Raw genomic sequence first — 15,088 nt, forward strand, 5'->3', positions numbered from 1 at the left:
AAGTAATGACAGTTTTTTTAATTTTTTTAAAAATATTTTCAAAAATAGAAAGTTTAATGCATGCCCTAAGGGCACACATTAACCGGACCTTACTTTTATTATTAGCGTACTCTTATAAATATGTCTGTACATTTTATATATATAAATTCAATTTTTTTTTTCATTTCTCTTTTTCTCAACATGGTATTAGAGCTTAAGCTCTAAAAGATAATTATCTTCCTTTTTATGGGATTTTGCATTATCAGTATCTTGTCATTCAACCTCTATCTTGCCAGCTTTAGATCATTTGTGAATCAATTTGAGTAATACTACCCGAACAAATACAAAGATCGGTGAATTAGTGGCTCTTAACTAGATGATAGAATCATCTAGAAACAACATTGCACACAGTCATGGTAGCACCACGTTCCTTTCATTACGTTGTTTTAATTATTCGGAATATGAAAGGTGCCTCCATGGTCTTCATTTCTCCTTATAATCACATTCGACATTCTGGGTATACATGATGATGAGGCAAGGAATCCTACTAGTCACTACTCAACTACTGGATTTTGTTTTCTTCTTGGGGTTATATATATCTTGGTGTAGTAAGAAGCAAATTGTAATAGAAGTTGTGTATCAAGCATTGGATGACACTACGACAAAATTTCTATGGCTACATTGGCTCTTGCAACTTGCAAAACATAGGTGTTCCATCAATGTCCTACTGCAGTAACTGTGACAAGTAGAGTGCAACTCAAATTGCCCGACGGTTAGAGATACTGAATAGTTGTATTATATTTTTCAAGAAATAATATATACAAGAATGTTATTATATATATAGTGGTCAGGTGTGTTGTGGTCAGGTGTGTTGTACAAGCATGTGTGTTAGGCAAGAAAAGTAAAGTGGGCCTAAAGCCTACAAGCTTATTACATATTAACAGCCTTCTCAAACTCAAAGTAGGTGTGAGACCAACTTGAGATTGTCAACCAAAGTATAAAAATATCCTTTAAAATGTGACTTTGTGAAGATATTTGCAAGTTGATATTGAGAGGAGACTAAGAGTAGCTTGAGAACACCATGGACAAGATGATGGCGGATAAAATGACAATCAATCTCGATGTGTTTAGTAATTTAGTTTGTTTATGGAAGACATCATTGTGAGCAATATAAATGACATTTTGAATATCACAATAAAGAAGAGTAGCAGAGGATGTGGACATACCTAAATGCTTAAAAAACTATTGAAACCAGAGTGCTTTAATATAGTAGACAAGTATGTTGTACAAGTATGTGTGCTAAATAAAACAAGTAAAGTGGATCTAAAGCCCACAAGCCTAATTACATGTTAACACCCATAATGATGTATATCAAACATATTGAGATTGATTATCATTTTGATCACCTTGACTAGGGCCTACTATAGTCTATAGGGTACCTTATAATTACACTTTATTACTTCTCAAGATCAATTAATTGAAATTTGTACATAACCTTCTCCGATATGAGTTTGAGAGAAGCCGTTAGAAAATATTTAACCATATTCCCATTACTTGTGTAATATTCATCTTATCCGCCTATAAATATAAGATTCTACGCAAGCCGTTTTTACTTACAAAGGTTAATTCTCTCACATAGAATTGATCATTGTTGGGCTGAGCTTCCAGGCCTGCTTCACTAGACCGTTTGAAAGATGGGCTGCATCAACTTGGGCTATTGGTCAAGGTTCACGCGTCCATCCTTGAAGAATCCCCCCTAGCCAACTTTGGAACTTTGTATACATGTTCTAGAATGACATCTGATAATATAAAACAAAACTGACTTATCATAAAATATAAAACAAAACTGACATATCATAAAATAAAAAACAAAACTGTAGTATCTATTTGTTAGATTAATTAATGTCTAGGAATGTGAGCATATAAAGCGGTACGTGATGGACTTATGGAGTAGTTTGTAGTCTACGTATCGGACAGACTTTGATTACTATTTTAATTACTGTTTTAATCTTATTAGAAAAAAGGGAGACAAAGCTTAAATATATATAATTGTTTAAGTTTTTTTGACTAAATTCAAATATTTGACTGCATTCTTCTTAAAAAAAATAACACTATTTATATTGCATTTATTAACACAATCATATGTTTGAATTTAATTAAAAAATCTATATTTTATTTTATTTTTGAGTGATACTAAAATGCTACAAATCTTATAACAAAAATCTTATAAATTCACGGTCAGCAAACAAAAATAATAATTCAAACATTTATTTATTAAAGTGTTTAAGTTGCCTTAGTATATTTTTTGACATTAATTTTTTTTTAGTGGGTTGACACATTAATTACTACAAGTTTTTGTACTAAAATTTGTCTTATATTAAAAGTATATAGTTAAATAATTAAATTTACTATATAACTTAATAACTTAATTTTTTGGAACAATCAAAATAGCATTTTTTTTTTTTGTGTTTTCTTCATCCGTCACTGAGTGCGTCATTTTTTTTTTTAGTGGGTTGACACATTAATTACTACAAGTTTTTGTACTAAAATTTGTCTTATATTAAAAGTATATAGTTAAATAATTAAATTTACTATATAACTTAATAACTTAATTTTTTGGAACAATCAAAATAGCATTTTTTTTTTTTGTGTTTTCTTCATCCGTCACTGAGTGCGTCATAACCTGAAACACAAAATTAAAAAACCATTGCATGGTCTGCATGTGAGATGCTTTACATTTTAATGATTTCAATGGACAATATCATATATAAAATGTTTTCCTCTGTACTTTAAATCACTAAGAAGCTAAAGAATTACACTTTTCCTCTCTTAAACAACCTTAAATAATTGCTTAGTGTTGAATCTGATTACTGAACTACTGCCTCACCATTCTTATCAAATACACTTTTTCTTTGTTATAAGCTCCAACTATGCAGTTTCTTCTACTAGTGACTTTCGTTCTCCTCCTCGTCTTGTTTTTCTTAAAATTCTTACATTCAATCATATGGGTTCCATGGAAAATCCAAGCCCATTTCCGCAAACAAGGCATACAAGGCCCTGGTTACCGTTTGATCTTTGGAAACACAGTTGAGATTTGCGTATGTACGCAAAGCTCAGTCAAAGCCGATGTCTTTGGACCATGACATACTTCACCGTGTAATATACAATGACAAGTGGTAGTGAGTTTTAATTTTCACATTTTATTTAGTTAGTGGATGATATAATAATTTTTCATTAAAAAAAAAAAGAGATTTTAGTTAAAAAAGTACTACAGGTAAGCCAAACCTTCTAAGATTAATCTACTATATAATGGGACTTTTAAAGATAGCTCTAATGGATAGGAAGTGAAATCATATGACCATAAAATTTAGACATCACTCCCTCATATATATATTAAAAAAAATTATTGGTCTCTTATACTTAAGTTTGACTAAGGACGTCCATTAAGCTAACTTTACTTACAAAATTTACATAACTATGTGAGACTAAATGATTTTATATATATTTTTTTATTTTTCTATTTGTAAATTGACTAGTTAAGATGTATTAATTCTGCATTAGTTCATTACATTTAAAGGCAAATGTGTAAACATATAATATTGAGAATCACTTGGCCAAGTTCAAATAAAAATTTATTAGCTATGTGACCAATCACCCCAAGTATCAAAATGGTGTCACAGGCTTGGGTTCCAGAAATCGTGGGTAGTACCAGGAAGATGCTCCAGGAGTGGGAGAAAGAAAGAGGAGGAAGAGATGAATTCCAGGTTGATGTGCAGAAAGATTTTCACTGTCTTTCGGCAGACGTTATATCTAGAACTGTGTTTGGAAGCAGTTTTGAGGAGGGGAAGATAATTTTTATGTTACAAGAGCAGCAATTGCACCTTGTCTCTCAAGCTATAAGAAGTGTCTATATTCCTGGTTTCAGGTGAACATATTTAAGATTCTCAAACTCTTACCTTGCTATTCTGACTTTCAAATTGTGGACGTGCGTTTGGACATTATTTTTTTTAACTATAAATTTCTTATTTGTTGAAAGTTAAACAAAGTGAGGCTTTAAAAGCTATACATAAATAAAGAAACTAAAAGTTAAAAGAAAAATCTGATGAAAAACATTTTAGTATTCAGAGCTCTTCAAGTATTTGACTATTTTCTTAGATGTGTTTAATTGTCTTGTTGATTACTTTTTCTATCTATATAGGAAGGATTTTTGCATGCCAATGTTCTTTAGGTGTTTCAAAAGAGATATTTTGAATTGAATCCCTCTCTGCCACCTAAAATGTATACAAAAAATGATTTTTTTTTGCCTTGTACTTTCTCAGGTTTTTGCCTACAAAGAATAATAGAGAGAGGTGGAGACTTGATAAGGAAACACGAAAATCCATTCAGATGGTGATCAAGAACAATAGCAAAGTGAGAGAAAATTCAAGAAATTTACTCAGTTTGTTAATGTCTTCTCATAAGAATCATAACGGTGAAGAAGAAAAATTGGAGGAGGGAATCATAGATGAATGTAAGACCATCTACTTTGCAGGAAAGGAAACAAGTGCTAATCTTTTGACTTGGGCACTCATCCTTCTAGCTAGCACAGCATCAAGAGTGGCAAACTAAGGCACGGGAAGAAGTTTTCCGCATTTGTGGACACAATGAGCATCCAACTGCTGAGAATTTGAGCTACTTTAAGATAGTAAGTTAAATTTCTCATTGAGTTGCCTATATTCAAATTAAAATATTACCACCGCACACTTTTGGTGCAATGGTCACTCTACAAGTATAAGTGCTTGGGGGGGGGTGTGGGAAGTAAGGGCCAGGGTTTAAGTCTCCAGGAGGAATCTTCACACACATATACACTTAGATTAGGCTAGAGTAGAAATTCTATCTTGTATAAAAAAAAAATAATAAAACATTAATTGCCCGTCTGAAGAGTTTTGATTCTTTTTTATACATATTTTGCCTCGCCAGTTCTAAACCATAAATGGGGAAGTTTCCATTTCATTGATAATGTAACACAATGTTTGTTTTATAGAACATAGTTTTTGAAATAATTGAGATATAGAACATAATTGGGACTCATATATAGTTGTTGGTAATTTTGGCTTCCCTAGAACATAGTTTTTTAAATAATTAAGATATAGAACATAATTGGGACTCATATATAGTTGTTGGTAATTTTGGCTTCCCTTTTACATGATACGATGTCAATTTTAATGCTTCTCACGTTTGTATTCTCTCTAGTATAATTGTATAACAGCCACTCACGCTTTGTATAAATATTCACTAACCCCAGTAATGACTAGGTACTATATTGTACCTTGGCTTATTTGCCAACCCAAGTAATAACAATAATTTACTCAAAAAAATAAAATAAAAAAGTAATAACAATAACAATGACACTAAGAATGAACTTAATTGTCCTGTTTTTGGAATATTAATGGGTTAATGGTATGTTTCGTTAAGTAGTAAATTAAGTCTCAAATTTGATAATACTCCTAAAAAAAGTAAATGATTAATATAATATGATTCAACTCATTATTTCAAGTTTTTAGATCAAGTAGTGCTGTAATAGGTTTTTATTAACTCTTCAATTGAAGTCTCCTCAAGGTATTATATCCCCAATATTTACTATACATATTTTTATGCAACTATATTTATTTTCCATTAAATACATGACAAACCATGCTTTTCATAGCTGTAGGTATTTACTGTATAGTTTCTTGCTCATTTTCTACAGGTAAGCATGATACTCAATGAAACACTTCGTCTCTACTCTCTACCCTCCGCCTGTTTTGCTGGCGAGGGAAACATCCAAAAGAGTTATGCTAGGGAAGCTTGATATTCCGATTGGCACACAGCTCTTTATGATCATGACCTCCGTCCATCATGATACTGAGATATGGGGAAAAGATGCACATAAATTCAATCCATTGAGGTTTTCTGAGCCTTGAAATTATTTAGCCTTTTATTTTCCATTTGGATTAGGCCCCAGAATCTGTGTAGCTCAAAATTTAGCCATGGTTGAGATGAAGGTAGCCTTAGCTATGATCATTCAGAAATATTCTTTTATATTGTCACCAGCATATGTCCATGCACCAATGTTGTTGTTAAGTTTAAAGCCTCAACATGGTGCAAAACTAGTATTTAGAAGGATAATGAATTAAGGAGTCTTTTGACTAAAAATTGCAAAAAATGGAGTTTATTGGAGTTGTAGGTACTGTTCAAACTTATTTAGCAAAGTGAGCAGAGATACTGAATTTTAGCAATAGTGTTGCCGAAATTGCAAGAAAAAGTACAATGTGTTAGGGGAGAGAGAAATTTGAATTTCGGTAATGAGATTACAAAAATTCTTGTCCTACCCGTGCATTGCCAAGCCTGCCCGTGAAGTGCCCGAAATGCATGCTAGGGGGAGTGCCCGAAAGGGAAACCAATTGTGATAATGGCATTGCCAAAATTGTAGAGAAAAAAAAAAAAAAAAATTTGGCAACTAAGTTGCTTATTGTAGAGAAAAAAAAAAAAAAAAAATTTTGGCAACTAAGTTGCTAAAAATGGAGGGAAAAAAAAAGATGCTATGTTCACAACATTTTTCACAACAAATTACATGTGGTTAGTTGCTATTGGTTCAAATTTAAACCTAATACTAAGATTACTTTTTTGTTTCAATAATAACAATCAATAACAACTTGCCACTTAAGATTTATTGTAAAAATATTGTAAAAAAGTTGTGGACATATCATTTCTAAAAATATTGTGGTGCCAAAATAGAAGGAAAAAAAAAAGTGGCAAATTGATTTGTGGTAATGGCATTGCCGAAATAGAGGAAAAAAGAAAAGAAAAAGGCAATACCACTTTTTCGGCAATGCCATTGCCACAAAACAATTTGTGACTTTTTATTTATTTATTTATTTATTTCGGCACAACAATTTTTTTTAGAAATAATACGTTCACAATATTTTCACAACATTTTTATAACAAATTCTAAGTAACAGGTTATTACTAATTGTTATTATTGGGGCAAAAAAGTAATCTTAGTGTTAGGTTCAAATTTGAACCAATAATAACTAACCACTTGTAATTTGTTGCGAAAAATATTGTGGACCTAGCATTTTTTTCCCCTCCATTTTTGGCAACTTGGTTGCCATAATTTTTTTTTCCTCCCATTCCACAATTCATATTTTCTCTCTCCTCCATTTCATACAATTTCGGCAATGCCATTGTCACAATTGGTTTCCTTTCCGGGCACTCTCCCTAGCATGCATTTTGGCACTTCACAGGCAGGCCTGGTAGTCCACGGGTAGGACAAGAATTTCGGTAATCTCATTACTGAAATTCAAATTTCGCTCTCCCTTGACACATTGTACTTTTTTTTGCAATTTCGGTAATACCATTGTCAAAATTCGGTCTCTCTCCTCATTTTACTAAATAACTTTGAATAGTACCTAGAACACCAATAAACTCTGTTTTTTGCAATTTTTAGCCAAAAGACTCGTGAATTGAGGCTATGTAGGCTTAGCTTGTATTTCGTGCAATTTATGTTCATGGTCCAATTGTTTGGAGATGTATTGTTTTTAATATATTAAAAATGATATGTGGATTTATCATTGCCATCAAATAATTATAGGGGCTAAGTTTTGAATTCTACATATATATACCATTAGACAAGTATCTCATGGTGGATAAGGGTTTGTATTTGATCAAGGCTTATAATAATCTGAATATTATGTTCTCATTAGACAAACTCCATGGTGTTTTCAAACCGTTCATATATCAATGCCCTCATCATTTTATATATAATTAATTAATGGACATGAATAGTACTTTGCTCGTACATGTAGGATCCTTAACACTTCCTGATTGGCTTTGGCTTATCGAGCTACTTCAATGCCGTGATATATATTGAAAAATATAAACCCTAGAAAGGTTTAAGACTCATCCTCAGCCCAGAAGTCCTTTGGTTTTTTTTTTTTTTTTTTTATATATATTGAAAAATATAAACCCTAGAAAGGTTTAAGACTCATCCTCAGCCCAGAAGTCCTTTGGTTTTTTTTTTTTTTTTTTATATAAAAAATGATATAGATGTACATAGTACTCCACCATCGATCATGATAACTATATATATATATATAGTTATTATTTTAAAGATAAAGTTTTATTTCAAATTGGTGAGGAGTTCAATCCATTATATGCCCGTTTAAATGGATCCATAATAAAATTAGGTAAATCCTTTAATCAAATATTTTGATTATAAAGAAATACATGACGGATAATAATATTATGCACGCCTATATAATTTTTTATATGTTAGCTATATGGTCAACCTTAGCTATTATTTTAAGGATAAAATTTTCATTTAAATTGTAGAAGAGTCAAATTTGATGGTTCCATTATTTTATTCCATTAATTGGGGTTCAAATGGATAATTTCATGATTCAAATTAAATATATGAATATAACTTTATAACTAGTGAAACAAACTTTAACATTTTAAATGACGTGACATTTTATACATTGTAAAATTTAAGAAATAAAATCTTAATCTTTAAATAAACTTTTCATTTTATTAGATTTAGGGCCCGTTTGGTTTGTGTTTTCAAACAACATTTTTTAGTTTTTAAACAGCATTTCACGCATTTCAACACACTTTTTCACCCACACGTATTTCAAAAAATTATAAACAACAATTTTCAAACTACTCTACCAAACACCCCCTTAATCTTTCACAAACCAGGCTTTTAAGATGGATGGAGTTTTAAATATAAGTCTTTGAGTCCTTTGTAATTGAATGCTTTAAAGCATTCACATTCGCAATTTTCCTACTATTCTATTTTATCATCTCAAAAAATTACTTTATCAATTATATTATACTATTTTATAATATCTTTAACGTCTCATTTCTTATTTATCTCAACTATTCATTAAAATATTAATTTCACCACCTATTTCTCTCTTTTCCTCTCATCTCTCTCCTCTTTCTCTGTCTCTCTTCCTCTTCATAAAACATAATTAAAAAAACTAAGCCACCACAGGAAAACTCAGCTACCACCATCACCAAGCAAACCCAACCACGTCACCAAGCGAAAAAAGCCAGCCACCACCACACAAACCCACCATGGCACCGGCTAGCAACTACCACCATAATCATAGTACCCACCACCACGCCACCACCATTCCAACCACCAAAACCCATTAAAAAAACCACCAAACCCACTACCAAAAACCACAAAAGTTTCTCAAAAAAAAAAAAAAAAAACCACAAAAAAGTATTCTAGGCAACTTAAACATTTTAATAAATAAATGTTTGAATTTTTTTTTTGTTTGGTAATTATCAGTTTATAAGTTTTTGTTTAAATTTTGTAATTCTTATATCATTCTAAAATAAATATATATTTAGTCTTTTTAATTAAATTCAAGTATATGATTGTATTAATTAATGCAATATAAATAGTGTTTTTTTTAAAGAAGAATACAGTCAAATATTTGAATTTAATTAAGGAAGTTAAACAATTATATTTAAAATTTATCTTTTTTTTTTAATAAGATCAAAACAGTAATTAAAATAGTAATCAAAGTCTATCCGATATGTAAACTACAAACTACCCCAAGAGTCTATCACCTACCGCGCGCTTTATAATCAATAACAATAAAAAGAAGATGCATGGTGAAATGAAAAAATGGTGTAGTTGTAAAGGTGCATGTCGAGGGTGTTGATAACAACAACAAAAATTGTAAAATTTTGAGGACTCTATGCAAGCTTAATAGTTATGCGGAATAAGATTGTGTGTTCGGTTTTAAGAAGTGTATAATTTATATTTATATACCAAAAAATCGAAACAAAAACTAATTAATATCTTGGTCTTTGATAAAAGCATCATTAGAAGCGGAAGCCATAAGTTGAAATTCTCTATAAAAAAAAATGTATAATTTATATTTATACAAGTCATAAATGGATAATTGGATAATTATATACCGAACTCATTTATGATCTAATCCAAATTGCACCCAATCCACCCAATTGCCATCCCTATGTATAATATAATTTTCCAAACAAAACCAAGATTTAAATGGCTAACCAAAAGTAATAATAATAAATTAAATTATCATAAATTATACATATAAAAAGTCGACATACATTCAAAGTCATATCTTTTACTTAAAGAGAAATGTTATGTTCAAAATATTTTCATAAAAATCTTAGATGGCAAATTGTTATTAGTGGGGTAGAAAAGTAATTTAGTTGTAAGTTCAAATTAGAACCAATAACAACTAACTATCTATGATTTGTTGTAAAAATGTTATAGACGAAACACCTCTCTTGTTTAAAATCCAAGTATGAAAAAGCATTTGTGATCAATTCCAATTTCCAAAAGTGTTAACTTCGTAGTGTACTTAGTTTTTCTGCACAGGCCCTCTTGTTATGACCAATTGGCCCACTTGCATGTTAGAGCATTCACATCCGGTCTTTCATATGCCATATGTTCATATATTTTAACGTCAAGGCGCAAAAATGATGCATTACCCAGTCTGGTAATTGTAAAAAATTTACAATTGAGCTCCAATGCTATCGTGATACAGTGCCATCATAAATTTACGAATGTAAAAATAAAATATTCGTTTTTATTTCATTCTTTTTCTTTCTCTCTGACTCACTTCTCTCTCTGTCTTGTACCCATTCCTCTCCCTTCTTCATCTTCTCTATTTTCTCTCCATTTCTCCCTCTTCTATTTTCTCTCCGTTCTTATATGTCTGTTGGTGTGGTGTGGTAAATCTTGCTGGCTATAAATTCCAAGATTCAACAAGAGTTTTATATATTTTCGGCACACCGAAAGAAATTAGAAATCTACGTTCTTGGCAAGGTTGAGTGACCTGCCATTAATGGGTTTGCTTGTCGGTGTGGTGGTGTGTTTGCATCAAGATCGGCGTGGGTTTGTTGCCATGGGTAATGGGTTTGCTGATCGGTGTGGTGGCGTGGTTGTCAGCGAGATTGGAGTGATGGGTTTTTAGATCAGTGTGGTTGTCGGCAAGATAGGTGGTGGTTTTTTTGTGGTTCTTGCGGTGGGTTTCTCTTGGTGGTTGTCGGCGTGGGTTTCATGTAAGGTTGTCAGCGTGGGTTTCTCTTGGTGATTCTTGCGGTGGTTGTTTTTTGACACATTAGATTATAAGTTTTTATATTTAAAATTTGTCTTAATTTTTTTTTTTTTTTTTTTTTTTGGGGTGGATTCTCTTCACCCACTAAGTGTATGATGTCACTGAGTACGTTATAACCTAAAACACAAAATTAAAAGAGAATACATTCAGTCAGGTTGTGGCGTAAAACCGGTGTTTAATGCCAGCCAATAAACTCCTGCCACGTGGACAATATTAAGTTCTCACTTAAATCCTTCTCCAAATAGAGAACGAAGAAAGAAAACCATAGCCCTTAGACAAAAGCTCCATCTTCCATCTTTGCTTGCCCAAACCTCCACACCACACACCAGAGCTCACCGCCACAGAGTTCGCTAGAGCTGTGTGTGAGAACGAATTAAGAAAACCCACAGCCCTCAGACAAAAACTTCATCCCTCTTCCATCTTTGCTTGCCCAAACCTCCACCACACCACACATTGGAGCTTTTCGCCACAGAGTTCGTCGGAGCTGTGCATGGATCTTGGAAACAAACCGAAGCCGTTGTGAGCCACGATCTAAAGGTTTGTTTTTCATGATTTTTCCCTTTTCCCCAATTTGGATTTCGAATTATTGCTGGGTTTTTCTGGGTTTATGGGTTTGTTTGGAGCCTCATGAATTATTTATGGTTTTTTTTTCCCTATATTTTGGTATCTTAATGGGTTTTGATTAGATTCCAAAGTGTTAGGGTTCAACCCGTAAATGAATGTAGCTCAACAAAACACAAGGACTCCGGTCAAATTTTTCTTATCTTTTTTTTTTGATGGGTCAAATTTTTCTTATCTAAAATTAACAAAACATACATTCAAAATACACACCTCCTTCTTGATGAAGCAAAAAATGTTACGGGGGAAATCTATCTCCAACATTGTAAAGGTGGCAGTGACTTTGGCCTTGCTGATGATACTTAACAGCAAGCCTCTTGAAGCCGTGAGGCCTCTTTATGACATGAAGTCAAAGCCTAAGTCACTCTATGTGTCAGTTTCACAAAATCGAGCACCAATTCCACCATCTGCGCCTAATCCATGCACCTACATACCTAAATCCGATGATGGAGGTTGTTCCTAATCTATATATATAATAATAGGTGAAGCAGAGAGAAAATCCAATTAGATTTCAATTGGATTCTCAATTTTGCGCCACTTATCCTAACCAAAACTAAAAAAAAAAAAAAAATCTAATTAGATTATAAATTTGACTCAAATTTTGTGTCATGTATCTTATCTAAATTTTCTAATTTTTGTGCCCAAATAAATGATGCATTAACATTTAACACGGAAGCCAAGAAAACCATAATGATAATGCTCATTAGCCTAAGCAAGAACATCTTACCTGTACATTTTTATGGAGATTATAAATTGGACTCTAATTTCGTGTCATGTATCTTATCTAAATTTTCTAATTTTTGTGCCCAAATAAATGATGCATTAATATTTAACACAGAAGCCAAAAAAACCACAATGATAATACTCATTGGCCTAAGCAAGAATATCTCACCTGCACACTTTTATGGGTGATCTCAATAGAGTCTGGAGCTCTTTTAATCCTACAACCAGAACCAAGGAATCCAACGAGAAAGACTATAAAAGTAAAGCATCATCTCCTCCTAATTCCATATCGTCATCCCATGTCTCCTCCTCTCTCAACCTCTACCAACTAGATCCACACACTACCCTCTCCTACTCCTTACGGATTTCTCAGAGCAAGGCCGGGTTCAAACACAATGTTCAATCCCATTCTTCCGTGCTTCACACTCTCATACATTAGCGCTTCATTGGCGCCTCCAAGAAGATTCCAAGCTCAATTATCAGTTTTTATTTTTTAATGTCCCTTTATATATTTTAAATAATAAAATGCAATATTCTCTTTTTTCTTCACTGTAGCATCACTTAAATAATAAAATGTAATATTCTTTTTTTTTTTTTATTCTTTTTTTTATCTAATGCTATCCTATGTATGATAAACCAAAAAAAAAAAAAAAGACAATATAGCATTACTTAAATAATAAAATGCAATATATATTTTTCATTGTTTGATTTAATTCTATCATCCGTGTGATAAACCCAAAAAAACAAAAACAAAACAAAAACAAAAAAATTGGCCAATAGCATCATTACAATTAACCAGTCCTGTGCGGTAGCACGGGGTTACATACTAGTTAAAGATAATGGAGCTTTAGCTTTGGTTATATCATATTGCGGGTTGTTTGACACGTTTGATTGCAATAAATAAATTGCTATGTGGAATCTTTATTTTACCAACTGTTTGTTTTATGTTACAGTTGCATTGTAGATTGGGAATCAGTTGTAGAAAAAGAAAAAAAAAAAAAAAAAAAGTTCCGCAGATACAGAACATTGATAAAAATGAAGTGTAATAGCTGATTTGATATCGAGAAGAGTATTATTTGCCAATGAAAATTTTGCAGGGAAAATTTTGACCATAGTTTCTATTATCTGCTAATGAATACCATGTGTATGTTTGCTCAAATATCTTTATGCTGTCCTGTTTGATTATTTTTTTATGCAAATCATTATATCTTTATGCAGTCCTATTTGTTGTGTATGGCTCTGCTATGACAGCTTAATGCTCAAGTCCATGGCATAAGGTGTAGGAGATGACTATCATTTAACATAGATTATGCACAATTTTGCTTGACCAAATTGAATCTGATTTTTTTTTTTTGGGTTGGTAGTTACCTAACCTAGTTTTAGAAGATTCAAAAGAATGTTACTTATTGTATGATAGGATTGCTGAATTGTTTCCTATATATATTTCTTTCAATTTTTCAATTTGTGTTTCCTTTTTATTTTATTTTATTTTATTTTTATTTTTTTTAAACCTTGACTTAAAACCTTGACTAAATTGTTTCCTTTTTTTTTTTTTTTTCTTGGATTTGTATTTCTTTCAATTTTGTTTCTTATAGGTGCCTTTTTGACAAGTTTACTTGCTGTGGTTATTGAAGTCTCCGCTATCAACTTTAGCCTCTGGGAAATAGTTGGTATCATTTATTTGATAGCTATTAAAATATTTTTAGTTTCAAATATAATTTACTCCTACTTATAATGTCAATTTTCTCCTACTTGTAATGTCAATTTGCTCTCTATATGTACCAAAGTGCAAATAAGGATGTACTTGGAGCTGTTTTATGTAATAAAGTTTATTGAGTGGAGCTATATGTACCAATGTACCAATGTAATTGGAGCTATTTGATAGCTGTTTTATGTACTTGGAGCTATATGTACCAATGTCAATTTTCTCCTACTGTTAATGATAATTGTAATATTAGCGTAAAATTTTCCAATTAAAATTTAATTTTGTAATAGAACAAGTTTGCCAAATTGGGCAAGTTTAGTATTATAATAGCATAAATTTTAAATTTATTCTTAATTCCTGCTTATGAATTTTTCTTCTCTTTTGTTTTTTATAGGTCATATTGAAATATAAAATTACTTGAATTGAAAATATGAGTGCGAACAACAAAGAACCTGAAACAATCTCACTTTGTGATATGGTGGATGATTCAAATCAACCTTTTGCATGCAATAGGCATTTAGAACCACATCTTGACATGGTATTTGAAAACTTAGAGGCTGCTTGTGCATATTATAATGCATATGCAAGGCGAAAGGGTTTTAGTATATGAGTAAATCATATTCGAAAGAATAAAGATAAAATAAGGGTTGGATTTGAATATATTTATTTGAAGGAAGGATTCTTTCGTCAATGTAATGAAGACAATGAAAGAACAGGTCCAGAGTGTGCAAAAACAAGAGTGGGATGCAAAACAATAGTGGGATGCAAAACAATGATAGGTTTAAAGAAAGCTGATGATACACAGATTGTATGTAAGTTTGTGGAGGGTCATAATCATGAGCTTCTTACCCCTAAGAGTACAAGTTTGCTTCGTGGGCATAGAGTAATAACAAGTGCCCAAAAGAATCTTATAGACACACTCAATGAG

At 31.8% G+C, this 15,088-nt stretch overlaps 1 pseudogene; it reads left to right on the top strand.

Annotated features, from left to right (window-relative positions):
• Positions 1 to 3,647: 3,647 nt before the first annotated feature.
• Positions 3,648 to 6,134, top strand: LOC112018065 (cytochrome P450 734A1-like; annotated as a pseudogene).
• Positions 6,135 to 15,088: the final 8,954 nt, after the last annotated feature.

The sequence above is a fragment of the Quercus suber genome, unplaced genomic scaffold (genome assembly GCF_002906115.3).
Source record: "Quercus suber isolate HL8 unplaced genomic scaffold, Cork oak 2.0 scaffold_37, whole genome shotgun sequence".
NCBI lineage: Eukaryota > Viridiplantae > Streptophyta > Magnoliopsida > Fagales > Fagaceae > Quercus > Quercus suber.